Below are 21757 nucleotides of genomic sequence, written 5' to 3'. Positions count from 1 at the left end.
AATGGTGAAATTAGTGAATTAAAAGAATTTATTAGGTCAAACGGGTCAAAAATGAGGTATCGAGACCTCAAAGTTGAAAATCGAGCTATAAATATTTTTATAAATATTTATGGAGTGTCATTGAGTTAGTATTAAAGTTTCGTTAGAAAATTTTAACGTTTGGATGGCTAATTAATTAAAAGGACTAAATTGAAAATAGCGCAAAATTTGTTAAATTGTGAGTAAATAGCTTAAGTATTTAAAAGATGGATTTAAAGAGCAATTAGACCCAAAGGTTAATGGCTGGACGGTTTGGGTATGAAATAAGCAAGAAAACAATGTGAACAAGGGCAAAATTGGAAATAGCATAAAAGTTAATAGTTAAATAATGATGTAATTGAAAAATCTAGACATTTTCTTCATATTTTCTCAGCTAAAACGCCATAGAAGGTCTGGAGAAAGCTGGTTTTCATATTTTACATCATGTGAGTTTAATTCTTACTTTTCTTGATAATTTTATGTTTTTATGACTTTTACAATTAGGTCCACTTGTAGAATTCATTAGTTTTTATTTTATGGGTGAAATTGGAAGTTACCCTGGATGGATAAGGGAATTTTATGATGAATTATTATGAAATTTAAGTTCTAATTTTATATTAAGGTGGTTTTATTAAGTGATTTTGATAGGAAATGATATTTAGGACCTAATTGTGAAAAAGTTGTGAATTGAAGGTTTCTGTTGAAATTAAGAATATAAAAGGTTTTGAAATAGTTTATAATGATAAAATAAAGTGTTAATTGAGAAAAATTAGTTCAATTGATGGGTGAATTGAGAAGGACTAAATTGTGAAAATTGTAAATTTTGGGGTAAAAGTGCAATTTCGAAATTTGAACAGCATAAATTGTGAAGTGAAATAGAATTGAAATGGATGCTAATGAAGGAATGATTTTATAATTATAGATCAAGAAAACGAATCAATCGTGGAAAGGAGAAAATTCAAGAATAGTCCCTGAATTTTTACGACTTTTACAAATTAGTCCAGGTAAGTTCATATGGCAAAGTTCAATGTTTTGATATGAAAATATTATGATTGTTAAAGTATTTTATTGTTGATGAATACTATCAATTTGCATTAACTAATGAATAATGTGTAACTAAAAGTACAAATTAGTAGGAACAATGGATTTGAGTGCTTCTATTCTGTGACCCTGATGAGTTGACGAAACATATGTGACAAGTGTGCCCGTTTAAGACCATAGCTGGGCTATGGCATCGGTGCAATGTGATAATGTGACTCAGATAAGACCATAGTGGGCTATGGCATCGGTATAATGTGATAATGTGATTCCGTATAAGACCATGTCCGGATATGGCTTCGGTATGATATGTGAACCGTGTAAGACCATGGCAAGGCTATGGCTTCGTGTGTGATGCGTATCAATGTGAAAGTCCATGGTTTACTATGGCAATGTGATAATGAAGCACTCAATTCCTTATTGTTCCCTAATTTGACAATGAAGTAAATGAGAAATGGGCCTAAGGGAGTTAAATTGTGAGTTGCCATATGGAAATTATTCCAATGAGTTATTAATGAAATTGTGATTTGGAGGATGAAATAGTTAAACTAATAGATATATGATTGTGTACGATATTTGATATGATTTGTGTTTATATGCCTATGAGATTACTAAGCTTCAATAAGCTTACTTGTGTGTGTTTAATATTTTATGTAGATTGACTTGAAGTGAAGTGGGTAGATTGGATCAACACAACAGGGCACACTATTCAGATCAATTCCGGTAGTTTTGTTTTATGTTTAAAGATTTATATGGCATGTATAGAGTTTGAATGAATTGAAGTAAAGATGTTATAAACTAGTTAACAATATTTGTACTAAAACAGTTTTCGGTAAGTAGCAGTAGTTTGATTTTGAAAAATCACTAAAAATAGTAGAAATGGAATTAAATAATGAATAAATTATAGAATCGAATCTTGATGAGTCTATTTTCATATGCAATAAGCAAAACAGGTATATGAGCTATATTTTATGAGATGTTTAAATTTTTGTGAAACAGGGCCAGAGCAATTTTTGGATCCCCTGTTCTGACTTTGGAAATTCACCATAAATTTTACAAAGATAATTAGAAGTCATAATTTATATGTACAGATTCCTTATTGAGTCTAGTTTTATTAGAGACAAACGGCATAGTTATTGAAGCTTTGTACAGAGAGATATCTGATTCGTAATACACAAAGGTCAGAGTAGTCAAACCCTGAAACAGGGAGATTTTAAATAATAAACTGTACTAATTGGCTTGACCAAAATTCTAGAAAAAATTGGTAAGTAGATATATGAGTATAAATTCAGAAAAATTTACGGATTTGGATTTGAGTTTTATAACTCGAGATATGAATTATTTAGCAACTATGACACAGTTGGACAACTTGTCTGAAAAGTATTATATAAATTATCTAAATTTGGTTAAGTGCTCAAATAAGTTTAGTAGTGCCTTGTGCTCGACTCGAACAACGGTCTCGGGTAAGGGCATTACATTTATTGGTATCGAGCTTCGTTTAGCGATTCTCGGAATATGTATGATGTGAAAAGTGTCTAGAATTACATGCCATATAAATCAGTGATAGTGTCTTTGTGTATGATCCGATCTAATCCTTGTTTTTATGATAGATTATCTTCGATTTGAAAAGATGTCGATAGACCGAACAAACCGAGCAAGAAGAAGTTAATAGCAGAGTACAAATCTCTGAACAAGGAACAAGTAGTGAAGCTCGATTTCATTGATGCGAGAACAAGAACTCAAAAATATGATTTATGGATTCATGAATCGGTGGTATAATGAGAATGTGCGAGAAAGAAATCGACTCATAACCTCCTCCCCTATCTCAACATCTGTAGTACCCCGATTGCTCCTACACCTCCTCCGACAACTGAATCGCAAACGTTCTCCGTTTGAAAAGCTCGAAAACATGGGGTGAAGAATTTCGGGAAGAAACGACGATGACCCGTTAAAGTGAATATTGGTTACAAAGTATAATGAGGGTTTTAAGCAAATGGCGTGCTCACCAGATGATTACTTAATATGTGCCGTGTCATTATTGAAAGAAGAAGCTTATAACTGGTGGGAAACAATAGAAGCTGTTATACAATTTGAGAAGATCACTTGGGAATTTTTCAAAATGAATTTAAGAAGAAATATGTCGGTAGAAGATATCCGGATAAGAAGAAAGAGAATTTCTCGACTTATGACGAAACAAGTCGGTGGCTGAATATGAAAGAGAATTTGTTTATCCGAGCAAATATGCTCGAGATATAGTACCCAATGAAGAAGAAATGTGTATCGATTTGAAGAAGGGCTTAATGATGAGATTAAAATGATGATAGGGGCATTGAGATACGAGAATTTGTTGTTCTATCGGATCGTGCTCGAAGCTTGAAGAAGTATATAATAAAAGATGCAACGAGATAGAAGAAGTAAAGAATCTTTCAAAAGAAGTGCATCTAAGTCATTTTCGCTTTACCGGTGAAAAAATCTAAAGAGGAATTCAATCGAGCCACTTGATTACCGGAAAGATCGAGGAAAAAGTAGGCCAACACAATCGATTACAAAGCATCCGACAGACCTGCATTGTTAGTGTGGGTAGTGTACAAAATACCCAAAGGCCCAAGTGTCAACATTGTGGAAGAAGTCACCCGGTGAATGTAGAAGTAAATTAGGGCTTGTTATAAATGTGGGGCCACCGATCACTTTATTCGTGATTGTCCCCAATTACAAGTAGAAGAAGTGGAGCAGAGGGAGAAATGAAAATTCTTCCTCAAAAGGAAGACGCCTCGTCGGAAGCGATTTCTACTGAGGCTACTCGTTCGGGTATGAAAGATACTGCTAGCCGATCAGAAGTTAGGGCTCCTGCTCGTTCTTATGCCATTCGAGCGAGAGAAGAAGCAATAGCTCCAGATGTAATTGCTGGTACTTTCTATCTTTATGATGTTCCTGTGTATGCTTTAATAGACCCAGGTCTACTCATTCATATATTTGCACTATGTTAGCATCTGAAAAGAACTTATTTGTTGAGCCTCACGATTATGATGTACAAGTTACAAATCCGTTAGGTCAAAGTGTGGTAGTTAATTTAATATGTCATAACATCCTTTGAAAGTTAAGGGTCGTGATTTCCCGATTTGATGCTACTACCCTTTCGGGAATTTGATGTTATCTTGGGCATGGACTGGTTAATGAAACATGACGCAATAGTGAATTGTCGAGAAAAACGAATTAGTTTGAAATGTCAAATAGGAGACATTATTTTGGTTGAGTCTGGAAATTTGGATGACATGGTTAGAATGATTTCCTTTATGTCTGCTCAGAAATTGTTGCGTAAAGGAAATGAGGCTTATTTAGCCTATATTATTGATACTCGAAGTTCTGAATCAAAGTTAGAGCAACTACCTATTGTAAATGAATTCATGGATGTATTTCCTGAAGAATTACCAGGGTTACCACCCGATAGAGAAGTTGAGTTCGTGATAGATGTGCTTCCTGAACAGCTCCCATATCGGTGACACCGTATAGAATGGCTCCAGCAGAATTAAGAGAGTTAAAACGCAGTTGCAAGAGTCTGTTAGACAAAGGGTTTATCGACCGAGTATGTCGCCGGGGTGCACTGTCTTATTTGTGAAAAAGAAGGATGGTTCATTGAGGTCGTGCATAGATTACAGAAAATGAATAAGGTAACAATTAAAAATAAATATCCTTTGCCTCGTATTGATGATTTATTCGATCAGCTTAAGGATGTTACAGTGTTTTCAAAAATAGATCTCGGATCTGGGTATTATCGATTAAAGGTAAAGGAATGTGATGTACGAAAAGACTTTTAGAACTTCGGTATGGTCATTATGAGTTCTTAGTTATGCCATTCGGTTTGACAAATGCTCCTGCTGCTTTTATGGATTTAATGAATCGAATTTTCTAGTCTTACCTAGATAGATTTGTGGTTGTGTTTATTGACGATATACTGATCTATTCAAAGACGTAATCCGAGCATGCTCAAGACTTGAGAATTGTACTACGATATTAAGGGAAAAAGCAGTTATATGCAAAATTTAGTAAATGTGAATTTTGGCTTCATGAAGTGGGATTCTTGGGTCACATTGTGTCAGTTGATGGTATACTGGTAGATCCGAGTAAGGTGTCGTGGTGATTAATTGGAAAACTCCAAAGAATGTTACTGGAAGTGCGAAGTTTCCTTGGATTAGCTGGTTACTATCGTCGATTTGTGAAAGATTTTTCACCGATTGCTTCACCGATAACTAAATTATTACGAAGAATGTTGAGTTTGTATGGTCGATGAGTGCCAACAAAGTTTTGATCAATTAAAGAAAATGTTGACAGAGGCTCGGTGTTAACTCAAATGAATCAGTGTGCCATATGTAGTATATAGTGATGCGTCTCGAATGGTTTAGGTTGTGTATTGATGCGGTCAGAAAAGTTGTAGCATATGCTTCTCGACAGTTGAAACCACATGAGAGGAACTACCCTACACATGATCTTGAGTTAGTGCCATAGTATTTGCTTTAAAAATTTGGAGACACTACCTATATGGAGAGAAATGTTATGTGTATACGACCATAAAAGTTTGAAATATTTAATGTCGCAGAAAGAGCTGAATTTGAGATGAGGCGATGGTTAGAGCTGTTGAAAGATTACGATCTTATCATTGATTATCATCCGGTAAGGAAAATGTAGTGGCGAGATGCACTTAGTGAAATCATCATTATTTGCTCTTGAGCGTTAAATGCTCATTTGTCATTAATGAAAATGGTTCTATATTAGTTGAATTAAAGACAAAACCAGTATTCTTTCAACGAATTCGAGAATTGCAAGATGAAGATCCGAAGTTGGTGTTGAAACGACAAATGGTTCGGGATAATTTGAACTTAGATTACTCTATTGATAATAGTGGTATGTTATACCATCGTAATAGAATTTGTGTCCCGAATAATCTAGAATTGAAGAAGGATATCTTATCAGAGGCTCATAGTAGTATGTACTCGATTCATCCGGGTAGTACGAAGATGTATTGTGATTTGAAAAAAATGTATTGGTGGCCTGGTATGAAACGGGAAATTTGTGAATTTGTGGCAAAATGTTTAATCATCAACAGTAAAAGTTGAACATCAAGTGCCTCTGGTTTGTTACAACCCGTAATGATTCCGAATGGAAGTGGGAACATGTGACGATGGATTTTGTATCTGGATTGCCGGTGACTCAAGAAAAAGATTCGATTTGGGTGATAGTAGATGATTAACTAAATCGACGCATTTTATTCCGGTCGAATGCATTTTTCACTTGATAAGTTAGCGGAATTATATGTGTCGAAATTGTGAGATTACATGGGGTGCCGACATCAATTATTTCGATCGAGATCCGAGGTTTACTTGAGATTTTGGAATAAACTACAGGAAGCTTTAGGTACTAAGTTAAAATTTAGTACGACTTTTCACCCTCGAACATGATGGACAATCGAGCGAGTGATTGATTTTGGAAGATATGTTAAGGTGTTGTATACTCGAGTTCGATGGCGGTGGAAAGGTACTTACCTTTAGTGAATTTGCTTATAATAACAGTTATCAAGCTAGTATCAAAATGGCACCGTTTGAAGCTCTGTATGGAAGGAAGTGCAGAACCCCGTTGTATTGGTCAGAATTAAGTGAATCGAAATTAGTCGGAGTGGATTTAATTCGGGAAACTAAAGAGAAAGTTCAGATTATTCGGGAAAGTTTGAAAGCTGCTTCCGATCGTCAAAAGTCGTATGTAGATTTGAAAAGAAGAGATATAGAGTTCAATGTGGGTGATCGTGTGTTCTTGAAAGTTTCTCCGTGGAAGAAAGTTTTACGGTTTGGTAGAAAAGGAAAGCTTAGTCCACGATTTATCGGACCGTCATGAAATCATTGAGAGGATCGGTCCGGTAGCTTATAGATTGGCCTTGCCTCCGAACTTGAGAAGATCCATAATGTATTTCATGTATCTATGTTGAGACGATATAGATCAGACCCTTCACATGTGATTCTTCATACCGAGATAGAGCTACAATCGATATGACTTATTCGGAGGAACCAAGTGAAAGTATTAGCTCGGGAAGTTAAAGAACTACTGGAATAAACGAGTACCGTTAGTAAAAGTGTTATGGCATCGACATGGATTGGAGGAGGCAACCTGGGAAACAGAGGAGTCAATGAGATCACAATATCCAAATCATTTCGTGTAACAAATTTCGAGGACGAAATTTTTAAAGGGGAGAGTTATAACTACCTAATTTTCAAGGTGCGGAAATGGTGATTTGAGATTACTAAATTCGACAAATAAGATTGAACAAGATAGTAATTTAATATTTATGAGTCAAGTAAGAATTTAGAAGAATTTGTGAAATGGTGAAATTAGTGAATTAAAAGAATTTATTAGGTCAAGCGGGTCAAAAATGAGGTATCGAGACCTCAAAGTTGAAAATTGAGCTATAAATATTTTTATAAATATTTATGGAGTGTCATTGAGTTAGTATTAAAGTTTCATTAGAAAATTTTAACGTTTGGATGGCTAATTAATTAAAAGGACTAAATTGAAAATAGCGCAAAATTTGTTAAATTGTGAGTAAATAGCTTAAGTATTTAAAAGATGGATTTAAAGAGCAATTAGACCCAAAGGTTAATGGCTGGACGGTTTGGGTATGAAATAAGCAAGAAAACAATGTGAACAAGGGCAAAATTGGAAATAGCATAAAAGTTAATAGTTAAATAATGATGTAATTGAAAAATCTAGACATTTTCTTCATATTTTCTCAGCTAAAACGCCATAGAAGGTCTGGAGAAAGCTGGTTTTCATATTTTACATCATGTGAGTTTAATTCTTACTTTTCTTGATAATTTTATGTTTTTATGACTTTTACAATTAGGTCCACTTGTAGAATTCATTAGTTTTTATTTTATGGGTGAAATTGGAAGTTACCCTGGATGGATAAGGGAATTTTATGATGAATTATTATGAAATTTAAGTTCTAATTTTATATTAAGGTGGTTTTATTAAGTGATTTTGATAGGAAATGATATTTAGGACCTAATTGTGAAAAAGTTGTGAATTGAAGGTTTCTGTTGAAATTAAGAATATAAAAGGTTTTGAAATAGTTTATAATGATAAAATAAAGTGTTAATTGAGAAAAATTAGTTCAATTGATGGGTGAATTGAGAAGGGACTAAATTGTGAAAATTGTAAATTTTGGGGTAAAAGTGCAATTTCGAAATTTGAACAGCATAAATTGTGAAGTGAAATAGAATTGAAATGGATGCTAATGAAGGAATGATTTTATAATTATAGATCAAGAAAACGAACTGAATCGTGGAAAGGAGAAAATTCAAGAATAGTCCCTGAATTTTTACGACTTTTACAAATTAGTCCAGGTAAGTTCATATGGCAAAGTTCAATGTTTTGATATGAAAATATTATGATTGTTAAAGTATTTTATTGTTGATGAATACTATCAATTTGCATTAACTAATGAATAATGTGTAACTAAAAGTACAAATTAGTAGGAACAATGGATTTGAGTGCTTCTATTCGTGACCACGATGAGTTGATGAAACATATGTGACAAGTGTGCCCGTTTAAGACCATAGCTGGGCTATGGCATCGGTGCAATGTGATAATGTGACTCAGATAAGACCATAGTGGGCTATGGCATCAGTATAATGTGATAATGTGATTCCGTATAAGACCATGTCTGGGATATGGCTTCGGTATGATATGTGAACCGTGTAAGACCATGGCAAGGCTATGGCTTCGGTGTGTGATGCGTATCAATGTGAAAGTCCATGGTTTACTATGGCAATGTGATAATGAAGCACTCAATTCCCTTATTGTTCCCTAATTTGACAATGAAGTAAATGAGAAATGGGCCTAAGGGAGTTAAATTGTGAGTTGCCATATGGAAATTATTCCAATGAGTTATTAATGAAATTGTGATTTGGAGGATGAAATAGTTAAACTAATAGATATATGATTGTGTACGATATTTGATATGATTTGTGTTTATATGCCTATGAGATTACTAAGCTTCAATAAGCTTACTTGTGTGTGTTTAATATTTTTATGTAGATTGACTTGAAGTGAAGTAGGTAGATTGGATCAACACAACAGGGCATACTATGCAGATCAATTCCGGTAGTTTTTGTTTTATGTTTAAAGATTTATATGGCATGTATAGAGTTTGAATGAATTGAAGTAAAGATGTTATAAACTAGTTAACAATATTTGTACTAAAACAGTTTTCGATAAGTAGCAGTAGTTTGATTTTGAAAAATCACTAAAAATAGTATAAATGGAATTAAATAATGAATAAATTATGGAATCGAATCTTGATGAGTCTATTTTCATATGGAAGAAGCAAAACAGGTATATGAGCTATATTTTATGAGATGTTTAAATTTTTGTGAAACAGGGCCAGAGTGATTTCTGGATCCCCTGTTCTGACTTTGGAAATTCACCATAAATTTTACAAAGATAATTAGAAGTCATACTTTACATGTACAGATTCCTTATTGAGTCTAGTTTTATTAGAGACAAACGACATAGTCATTGAAGCTCTGTACAGAGAGATATCTGATTCGTAATACACAAAGGTCAGAGTAGTCAAACCCTGAAACAGGGGAGATTTTAAATAATAAACTGTACTAATTGGCTTGACCAAAAATTCTAGAAAAAAATTGGTAAGTATATATATGAGTGTAAATTCAGAGAAAATTTACGGATTTGAATTTCAAGTTTTATAACTCGAGATATGAATTATTTAGCAACTATGACACAGTTGGACAGCTTGTCTAAAAAGTATTATATAAATTATCTAAATTTGGTTAAGTGCTCAAATAAGTTTAGTAGTGCCTTGTGCTCAACTCCGGCAACGGTCTCGGGTAAGGGGCGTTACACCTAGCCCCCACTTGCGTCTGACCAGCACCGAACCCCACCAGCACGCCCAACCTTGGCCACCACGCCCCATACCGTCTGACATTCCCATCACCTGCACCTCCACACCTACACATAAACAAAAGAGGACAGGAAAGGAACGAAGAAGCATGCGAAGCAGAAAATAAAATAAGCAAGAGAGCAGTGGGAATCACATGTAATCGGCTATAAAGCCGAGAGAGAACTAATGTAACGGGTCTGGTTTTTTTCTGAAAAAATAAAAACGACAGAAAGGTTCGATTGTAGAGCAAAAAATAGCAGCCTAATTAGAGTTTGAACACAACATAACATCCAAGCGAGCGAATAATACAAAAGATCGAAGATTCAAAAGTGAGTAAAACCGAAGGTAGTTCTTCATTTCAATAACTGTTTTAAGTCTATTTTTTTCACCACAAATACAAAAACATTTACAAATAAACATAAAGAAATAAAAAGCAAAAAAGAAAAAAAAATAAAAAAATTACCTTTTCCGCCACCATCGTCTTTGTGGCCGGCGCCGGCGCCAGCGAAGCTCCGTGGCCGTCCGTGACCGGCCCGTGGCCGAGCTCCCCTCCCTCTCTTTTCCCCGCTCTTTCTTTTCTCTCCCTCCTCTTCCTTTTTTTTTTTTTCTTCTGTTCCAAATGAAAAAATAAAATTTTTAACTTATATAGGGGACCAAAACGGTGCGTTTTGGTCCCCCCCCCATTTAGCTTGAAACGGCGCCGTTTAAGCCCCTGGATCGGGTCGACCCGACCCTACCCACTCAGGATCCGCGTGTTTTTTAAGTGAAGGGGCTAATTGCGCTTTCAGCCCCTCCGCTTTCTTATGATTTTATAATCAGGTTTTTAATATTTTAATTTGGCCCCAAAGTTTTGCCCGTTCATCAATTTAGTCCCTCGATGCTGCGCTGCGTTTTGGGTAATAGAGAATATTGCGCTTTTGGTCCCCCTTGTTTTCACGCGTGTTCATTTTGGTCCTTTATGTCTTTATTTCTTTTAAATTACCTCAAATTCATTCTTATTCGATTTAATCCTTTTTCGTTTATTTTCCTTTTTACATATTACTAATATTGTTACTATTATTTTTGTTAATATATTAATTATTTTTAGTATTATTATTACTAAAGATTGTCATTTCTAGTTTTTAGCATTATTATCAATATTAATATATGGATATTATATATGTATATATTCATACATTTATATGGTACTATTTTAATTACTTCATTTTAATATTATTGATATATCATATTTGTTTTATATATTTCATTATTATTTTTAATATTATTATTAACATTATTAAATGTTATTTATTCCTAATATGTACATTATGTAAATGTCTTAATATTATATTACATGAATTTTCTTTGTTATGTATATAAGTTTTTATATTATATTTTATACATTTTAATATTATTAGTTATATTTTTATATACTATTACATGTATACTTCTAATATTATATTGCATATTTCTAATATCATCATTTATATATATATATATATATATATATATGTGTCTGTATACGTATAGTGTACAAAATAGCTTTCCTATTATTATTATCATTTCTAAGGGTACATACGTAGTATATATGTTCTTTATAAGTTATATATCTATTTTTCAATAATATTACTTGTTATGTATATTTTATACATTTCCATATACATATTTTCAATACTATCGTGTAAATACTCTTATTCCTATTATTATGTATATACTTTAACATTAATAGATATACATTTTGTCACTTCATGCATAGTTCAAATAATATACATGATATCTTTCTAACGTTATCATTGCTTATATATATGTGTTTTGACGTACATGTTCTTAATGTTTTTATGTATGTATATTCATTATTTTCTCGTGCTTGATGCTATAATTACATTTAATCTTGTATGCATTGTTAGTATTGTCCTTCAATATCATTGTAATATTTGTTATTTGTTTTAAATATGTTTATAGTTCTTCCATTTATTTTGTTTATTTCATATCAGCTTGCTTCACATTATCTCGAAAAATTATCCATGTTTTTCTCATTTACTTCAATAATTAAGGTAATATATCGAATTAACACTAAGTCATCGACTTCATCGCTATGTTGGGTGAACGTCAATCGACTTGTGTTAAAACGGTATACCCTTCTCAAAAAAATTAAAAATTGAAAACTTCTCATTTTTTATCGAGTCACGATTAAATATTACTTTGAACTCATATTTTTGAAAATAAAGACAACACTTGTTTATGAGATACCAATTTTGGGCGTCGCGAGGGTGCTAATACCTTCCTCGCGCGTAACTGACTCCCGAACCCTATTTTTCTCTGGATTTTAATGTGGACTTAAATTTATTTCTTTTCATTTCAAAAATAAATTTATAAGGTGTCCGATCACACCTATAAAAAGGATCGGTGGCGACTCCCCTTTTATTTCAAAATCGAACTTCAGTTTCCAAACTTTTTCACTAGATCGCCACAATTAGCGACCCCGAAACCGATTTTTACGTCGCTACAAATGTAACCTGAGGTAAATAAAAGTGACTATTTTGATTGTTTACCCAGACAATTATGTCTAGAATATAATAAATTAATTAATTTTAATATAATGTGAATTTTAATTAGAAAAATACATGCATCTAATATTAATATATTGTAAAAAAACTAAAATTGTGTGTGTGTGTTTTTTTACTTTAAATTACTAATTACTTTAGAAAATAAATAAAATATGATTAATTTTATAAAGTTTTTTTTTCTTTTAGATGAATTACAAGAAGGTAAAATTTTAATACAACTTAAACTTAGGCTACATTTGAAATGGTGAATATTTTAACTATTATACCAACACGGGGTTTACAATTGAGTAAAAGTTGATTCCATTGAAAATAAAGAAACACTTTAGTGGACTGTTTTTTCTCTAAAATTTTCCAATTTTTGTTTGTAGTTAATTAATTAATTAAATCAAAATATCTCTTTTAAAAGCCACATGTCGGCTTTTATAACAAATTAATATTCACTACCTGTACAATTTTATTATTAATTATCATATTTATTTTAGTCATCTTCATCAATGTTATCACTATTTTGGATGATTTTTGTTAACACCCTTAATTATTTTACCAATTTGCTTTCATTTTAAAAGTATAGGGACTTGATTGGTCCATTCTTTAATAACTTGATATTAGAAGAACTGAGTAGGGACTCTCCCATAAATAATTACATTTAGAAATAATTAAATTAAGATGGGAAGATAGTTTACAGCTATGGCTATGGTGATATAATTAAAACAATTACCCACACGAGACTATTAATAACAAAGCAATTATTACATTTTGAAAATCATAACAACGGAAAACTATTAAAATTGTCACTTTTATTTTTTTCAGTTTACATTTTAGTTATTTATATTTGAAATGTTATGTTTTAGTCACTTACGTTAACGTGTTGTGACATTTTAGTTACTGAGCTATTAATTGCTGTTAACGGTATAAAGGTAAGCTGACGTGACATGTTAATTCATCATTTCAAGCAAAAGTTTTAGGTTAAATTATACAATTAGTCCCCATATATTTTTTTTGTTTTGAGTAAAAAAAATTTTCCTCTATTTTTCTCATCTCCATCTCTTTTAACATAAAAGAAAAAGAATAAATTGCTCAAAACGAAAAAAAAATTGAGATCAATTATATAATTTAACCTAAAATTTTCATTTGAAATGATGATTTAACGTGTCACATTAGCTTAGCGTTACCTCATTAATAACAATTAACGCTCAATGACTAAAATATTACAACATGTTAACATAAATTACTAAAACGTAATATTTCAAACATAAATGACTAAAATATAATCTAAAAGAGACAAAAGTGACTATTTTAATAGTTTACCCTAATAATTACAAGAAAAATAGTGATCTCCATAGCCAATGAAAACAACAATACACAAAGTGTAGAAACCATGGATGTAATGTAACAAAGCATCAAAACTGGAAAACAATAAATTGACAAGGAAGTTAACTACAAGAACTCACAGCTTGGCTTCCACCTGGCTGGAGTCCTTGTTTTATCCTTTCAAGGAATGGATACTTGAAGCAGTGCCTGAACTTTGAGTTTGGCTTCTGCTGGAGACGTTGCTATGGGATGAAATAAATGTTGAAGATGTAATAATATTGTAGCTGCAATTATGCTGGAACCGGCATCTCCGGTGGTAGCATGGGCAGTGCTGCTTTGAAAGAAAGGATGTCGACTGCCTGCATTATCGATGGGCGGTCAAAATAGTTTGGGTGAGCACAAGCCAGCCCAACTAAGAGCAGCCGTTCCATTTGTTCCATGTCGTAATTGCCAGACAATCTTGGGTCTGCAGAATCAAAAAGACTCTCTTTCCCATATAGTTACCAAACCCATTCCACCAGTTTTGTTTTGAATCTCTGGCTGTTCCTTTCGATTAAAGCAATGGCCTTCTTTCCGGAGGCTATTTCTAAGGCAACAATACCAAAGCTATATACATCGGATTCTTTAATGGCTTTGTATGTGTCAAGACACTCGGGTGCTATATAACCGTCCGTCCCGAGCATAACCTCAGTTGTTTGAGACCCTTGTCCATGGTCAACAACCCTAGCCGACCCAAGGTCACCAAGCTAGACATTGAAACTCAAATCCAACAGAACATGCATTACTTGATGTCTCGATGCAGCACGCATTGGTCAAATTCTTCTTGCAAATAGAACAACGCTGAGGCCACTCCCATGGCGATTTTATACCTTGTATCCCGTGTCAACAAGCATGGCTCTCTATGTAGATGGTAATCGAGACTCTTATTTGGAAGGAACTCATACACAATGAGGAACTCGTTATTGTCATGGCACCAACCAATGAGTTGGACCAAATTCCTATGCCTCAATCTGGTAATAGTTGTAACTTCTGATTCGTACTCTTTCACTCCTTGGTGAGAATTTGTAGTTATCCTTTTGACAGCAATACTGCAGTTGATGTTACTCAAGAAGCCTAAATAAACCTTTCCAAAAACTCCCACTCCAAGGAGGCCTTCATCGGCAAAATTACTAGTTGCAAACCTGAGTTCTCTGTAGCAAAACTTCCTACCTGCTGTCACCATTTCCATTTCTCTGTTGACAGACATGGCTCTATCTTCCCTCATCCTACTGTACTTTCTCTCTCCTACAGAACAACCAAACCAGACCCAGAACTAGGAGCAAAGTAGAAATGCCACCAACAATGGCTACAACTACCATAGCCATGTCACATTATCCCTCAACCCTCGACTCTCAAGCTTTCCCAACTATTGTCTAGCACCGGTCAGGCATCGTCAACCATCGACTATCATATTCGGATATTAATTTTAAAATGAAAAAAATGTAAAACAAATTAGTTTTTTATTTGATTTTATATTAATTTTAAAATTTTAATTTTTTTGCATTCAAATTTTTGCGGATTTGGGTATCCGACATAAGGTTGAAAATGTTAAATTCAGAAATTTTACTAATTCATATATCCAAAGAATATTGCTATTTAATTCAGATTTTGATAATAAAAGTTGGATTTTTTGAATTCAGATTTTAAGGTAAATTTGAGGATTTAAATAATCCAGAATTTGTAAATATCTAACCCACTACCATCTCTAATTAATGGGGTAATAGAAAGTTAACATAGCATATTATATTGTCATTTCAAATGAAATTTTAGATTAAATTTTACAACTAATATTATATTTTTCATTTGTAATAATTTCATTTCATTTCATTTATTTCTTTTTACTAGAAAGACAAAAAAAGTATAAATATTAACCATGTAATTTGACCTAACATTTCTTGTTTGAAATAATGGTATAACATATTACATCAACTTGTAGCTAGTTAATAACATAATAAATTGATAATACTAATGAATATATAATAATTTTTCAAATTTAATGAACAAAATATAATTTAAACTATATATAATTGATTAAATCTATAATTTACCTATCATTTTAATTAAGTTTTAAATTCATATAATTTAACTTTGGAAAATAATATAAACCCAAAATCTAAAATAACTAAAAAAATTTTATGAAAAAATGGTGGCGATGATATTTTAAATTTTTAAAATTCGGTGATTAAAATATAATTTAAATTATATGACCCATCATTTTATAGAGTGATAAATCGAAAGTGGGGTATAACTTAACTTTGAAGAAGATAATATAAATCTAAAATAAATCAAATATTTATTTTATGAAAAATAATTTAATTTTTCTTTTTGTATTTTCATGTCTATTTTATATTTATATTTAGGGTTCATGGTTGTTCTTTTCAAGAATATCATCTTCAAAGTTTAAACTTATATCTCTCTTAAAGAATATAGTATACTTTAACATTGCATCTAACATTTGTTGATATAATCTATAATAATTGATATTAATCTGCAATTATTTTCTTTGGTTGGGAACAATTGTAATATTAAAATAGAAATCTTTTGATATATTTTTTATATAATGTCTAAAATTACTCGTAACCCTTTTCAATTCATAAATATGAGGATAACGCACTTCAACACACTTGAACATACGTCCTCTTATATTGACAACAAACAATAAAAAATCAAACCGCTAAAACTTGAGTTATAGACTTACCTCGTTGTAACATCCAACACCTTAATTGGTATTATCAAGGTGAACATCGAACACACTCTTTGAAAATGAAGAAAGGGCATTGGTGCCTTCACTGAAGTGATTTCGTTTCGTTGTAAATTTTTAAAGTAATTAAATATATAAAAATTACCACATATTCATTTAATATTATTTGTATAATGGCTTTAATGGTTTTTATAAGTAAAGCAAATTTTATAAGTAAATATTGACTTATTGATTACTTAAGATTTAATTAAAATTAAGTTGCATTAAATGATTAGATTGCAACAAGAGAAAACAATTTATGTTAGTAGTTAATCTAAATTGTTCATAGACTATGGGGTCAAATTAAATAAACGACTAATATAAGCAATATTATGTTGTCTATAAGTTCAATTAGAGAGATAGCTTGTCCTAGCTATCGAAACAACTTCCAAAAAGAAAGATATAGATGCAATTATTTGAATTGACAATACATTAGATATGAACCAAGTTGAATTTATCCTATGATCTTAAGGTAGTGGGTTAAATGTTATTATGTTGGGTATATGACTTATACATGATAACGCTTCACTCACAGTAGTTGAATAATAGCTCAATAAAAGTAGTAAATGATATATTCTCATTGACATTTTTTGTATTATGAAAATGAAACATGAGATCATGAGTCATTTTTTGGTCAAATTATTTTATCATTACTAGTATGAGTAATGACCATTTTCGTTACGGAGTGTACAGTTTTCGAAGTTGTCAAAATTAAAACATATTTGAAAAAAAATAGTAGAAGAGACAAATAGGGTCGAATCCACAGGAATTAATAAAAATTTTATTCCTTCAGCTAAAACAAATAAAATAAAGGGGAATGGTGGGGTTTTTACTTAAAGAAAAGTTAACAATTAAAATTAAGGTTTGGAAAAAAAAACAAAGAAAGCAATAATCAAAATTTTGAGAAAAATCGATGAGATGAAACTCTAGTTGAAGTAAATTATTCATTTGATTTAAGAGTTTGATCATTGATGCAAAGATGATTTTCAATGTTCTTTAATAAATTGGTTATAGTTGCCGATAATTGTCTAGCAACCTAATCTCTTCTTATCTTATTGATAATTAAGACAATTGTCATTAATTACTTCCCTTATTGACAAACAATCCTATAATAATCACTTAAAAATTTAATCTATCAATAGCATTAAGAACGATAGACACACAATCAATGTATATTTAGGCTAGATCACATGCCCACACTACACAAATAATCATACAGTAGTCACAAATATTAGAAATCAATAGTTTGACTAATTATCTAATTGGCAAATCAGTTGTTCAAAGCTATCAAATACAATTAAGAAGGCCATTGTATGATTTTAAATGGGCCATTGTATTCTTGTTTTAAAAGGCCAATTAAGGAGGCAATTAAAGATGTCATATTACAGGGTTTTTCTTTTGAAGGTTACAAGATGTAATCACTGATGAGTTGTGGTGAGAGTTTTCATGGTAATTAGGGAGAGAATTTTGTTTCTAAGTTACGACTTTGTATTTGAGTTTTGAGTTCGTACATTTAGTACATTTAAGTTTATTTTCTCCATATTGTACTCTCCTTTGTTTACTCATTTAGTGAAAAGTCGAAGCCTCTTTCACCCATATTTTTTATCCTCTTTGGAGGAGTTTTCCATGTAAAATATTTGTATTCATGGTTCTCTATTGTTCTTGCTTGTTGCCTAAACGAGTGGATCCCCAACAAAAACTCATGTAAAAAATAATGCCTATTCAAAATAAGAAAAAAATTTCAATTTCTTTACTAAAATAAGGTATAGAAGTGGCTAAATATTACCAATTGAAATAATTTATTGCTAATTCATATGCTAAAACATGCCTAGAAAATAATACTCCAACCAAATGTAAGATAAATGATTTGCATTATGAAAATTGTGAATGAATGGACAAAATGATGAATAAGAAATAGATTGCATGAATTACTATATGCACAAAATGTAATTTCTCAAAGAGGCAAAAGATGACTTAAAATTAATTGATTTTCTTTGAATTATTATTTAATTGAATGAATAAATTAAATAATTGAGTGCAAAGTGAAAAATTAAATTACATAATCATCGTAATCTAAATGTATTCGGATAATTAAATAAATTTATCCATAAATTTTAATTAAATAATTAAATATTTCAGCTTAATTTTTTCATTCAAGCTTAAAAAATTGGACCCATTTAGATTGGCCCAATTGGCACAAAATGGCATCGATGTCGTGGCATAGGGAGTGCCCTCCATTAGTGTGTCATTGACTTTGGCTATCTTGAGTCTTACATGCATAAAACTCTCCCGATTTAATTAATTTGCAGCTTTGAATTAAAATTAAATTTTGTATATTTTCCTTTATAAATACCCTATTTGATATAATACAAATTATTAAGAGAAACTCTGCAGCAATTTTTTTGGTATTTTATTTGAATATTTTAGTATATTTTCTTGAGTTTGAGATTTTAAATTGGGAGTAATTATAATTGCAATTATTTAATAATTATAATTTAAATTTATAAGTTTAAACTTTAGTTGCGAGTTAGAGGTTTGCGCAAAGCTTTTCTCAAGGGAATCTCGATTTTTGTTTTGTTTTCGATTATTTGAGTTAGAGTCTACTCTCTAAACAATTATGAGCTCAAAAATAATGAAGAAGATTAATTAATTGAAAGCTTAAGCATTCGGATTTTAATTCGGGTTGATAGAAAAGTCCAAACACCTTACTTTAAGCACATGCCACCCTTAAGTTTAGTGTAATATATACTTACCCCATATGGTTTCATGAATGCCCATTTGGTCCCCCACTCCCCTTTAGTTTGAAGAATATCCCATAAATTTCCTTGAGTTCTGTCGAAACCACCCCTTTTTCACATATTTTAAAATTTTAAATTTAATGAAAATATGGAGGAATCGACTTTTGAAAAATAAATACATGGAGTCGCCACCGATCTTTTTGTTTTGGTGTGATTGGGTCACCTAAGAATTTGGTTATTTTAATAAAACGCTTTTGATTTACTAAAACGACGATTCTGGTCTACGAGAATATGAGAAAACGGGCTCGGGAGTCGGTTACATATGAGGAAGGATTAGCACCCTCATTACGCCCAAAATTGGTATCAAATCGATTAAATATTGTCCTTATGTCTAAAATTAAAATGAAATGTGGTTCTTTTTAATAGCATTTGAATAACCCAAGTTATTTGCCAAAGATTCTCTTGCGTAAGAGGAATATGGCATCACGTCCAGTACGGTAGGACCTGATTCTTTATGCCCTCGAAAACGTGATAAATTTCGACTTCCAAAGGTTTATATGTTGAAAACCGTAAAAGGATGTCCAATTATTTAGTCCAACGAGAAAATCAAAACCCAGCACAGTAGAGCACGATTCCTCGAATTCCTGAACATCGAACATTGCCTCACCTTAGAAAGTACGAGTGAAATTCTGAAGGGATCTTTGATTTTCTTGAACAAATGAAAAAGCGCAACCTAGTACGACAGGGCACGATTCTCAAATTGCCAAACATCGAACATCGCCTTCGTTTTTAATAAACGTGAACAAAAACCTAAAGGAATATTCGATTGTTTTGAACAAACGAGAAATCACAACCCAGCACGATAGGACATGATTCCTGAATTGTCAAACCCCGAGTATTACCTTCGTTTTAAAGGATTTTAAAAAGATATGAGTGAAATTTTGAAGGGATATTTGATTGTTTTAAGCAGACGAGAAATTGCAACCCAGCCCGTTAGGGTACGATTCCGTGAATTCCCAAATATCGCATATCGCTCTCGTTTAAGGGATTTTTTTTAATAGCCGTGGGTGAAATTCTAAAGGGACCTTCGATTACTTTGAGCAAACGAGGAATTGCCACCCAACACGTTAGGGCACGATTCCACGAATTACCAAGTATCGAATATCGCCTTTGTTTTAAAGGAAATTGTGAAACCAGCTTAAAACACATTAATTTGATTTGAAATAAGACGAAATGGATTACAAAATTTGGGTTTTATAAAACCAATGGCGACTTCACTAAGGATAGATATATAATGTTTGAAATGGATGTTATAGAATGAAAGTTCGAATCAAATTACACGTAAAATATGTTAAACACGAATTCATTTAGAAGTTAATAAAATACACGGTAATGTAAATAATGTATGTAATATGAAAGAATAATAAAGACATATGGCAAGATATAATGCACTAAATAAATTTACAAAACATATAACTTTTTTAAAAATAATTATTTGTAAAAACATAGAAATACCTACAAGCTTAAATTAATCTTATAACAAATTATAAAATGGACACAAACATTTTGAAGATGGCGTATCTATTCAAAGTTAACAAATGTATATACACATAAAATGGTATTTAAATGCGAGACTTTAAATCAAAACAATACATAATAAAATGTGTTCTAAAAGAAAGACTTATATACATAAAATAATATATATATATATAAATAAATTTAAAAGAATTTGTAAAATAAATTGTCATGGGACTAAATATGCACATAAGATTAAATTAATTATAGACTTAAAAGACACACTCCTATGTATAAAGTATTTTTTTGTATAAAATATCCATCTAAAGATGACCATATACCTATAATAAAAGGGAAACGATTTAAATAATATATACACCATGGAAGGTTTTAAATAACAAAAAGGTATGATAAAATACATGTTATATACATAAGGTTTTAAAGTATATATATATAAATAAACTTAGGAATGATTGTTTGTAAAAATATCATAGAAATATATATAAGGAAAAATGTTTATTGAAATATATATATGAAAAATTAAAATGTATAAGGCATTCGAGAATAACAAAATGCTTTGTTAAATATAATCTTTAGAAATGCATACACTAGGTTTATAAATGCACATATACCTATAAATATATTTAAAACAATTATTTGTAAAGAATACACACTTTAGTAATACATCCAAGGTTGAATCAACTTCATTATAAACTACACGTAATAAACTTAAAAACATATTTTTACATATAAGGAAAACTATAAGTGTAAAGAACATGAATTTAATAGTGTATATAGATTAAACATAGACATCAAAATATACATGCATATAATAATAATTTAAAAGATGTATTATATTGGATTA

At 31.4% G+C, this 21757-nt stretch overlaps 1 pseudogene; it reads right to left on the bottom strand.

Annotated features, from left to right (window-relative positions):
- Positions 1-14101: 14101 nt before the first annotated feature.
- Positions 14102-15124, bottom strand: LOC108458539 (L-type lectin-domain containing receptor kinase IX.1-like; annotated as a pseudogene).
- Positions 15125-21757: the final 6633 nt, after the last annotated feature.

The sequence above is a fragment of the Gossypium arboreum genome, chromosome 4 (genome assembly GCF_025698485.1).
Source record: "Gossypium arboreum isolate Shixiya-1 chromosome 4, ASM2569848v2, whole genome shotgun sequence".
In the NCBI taxonomy this organism is placed as follows: Eukaryota; Viridiplantae; Streptophyta; class Magnoliopsida; order Malvales; family Malvaceae; genus Gossypium; species Gossypium arboreum.
The sequence above is the reverse complement of the archived record's forward strand: the minus strand, read 5'-3'. Positions and strand labels throughout refer to the sequence as shown.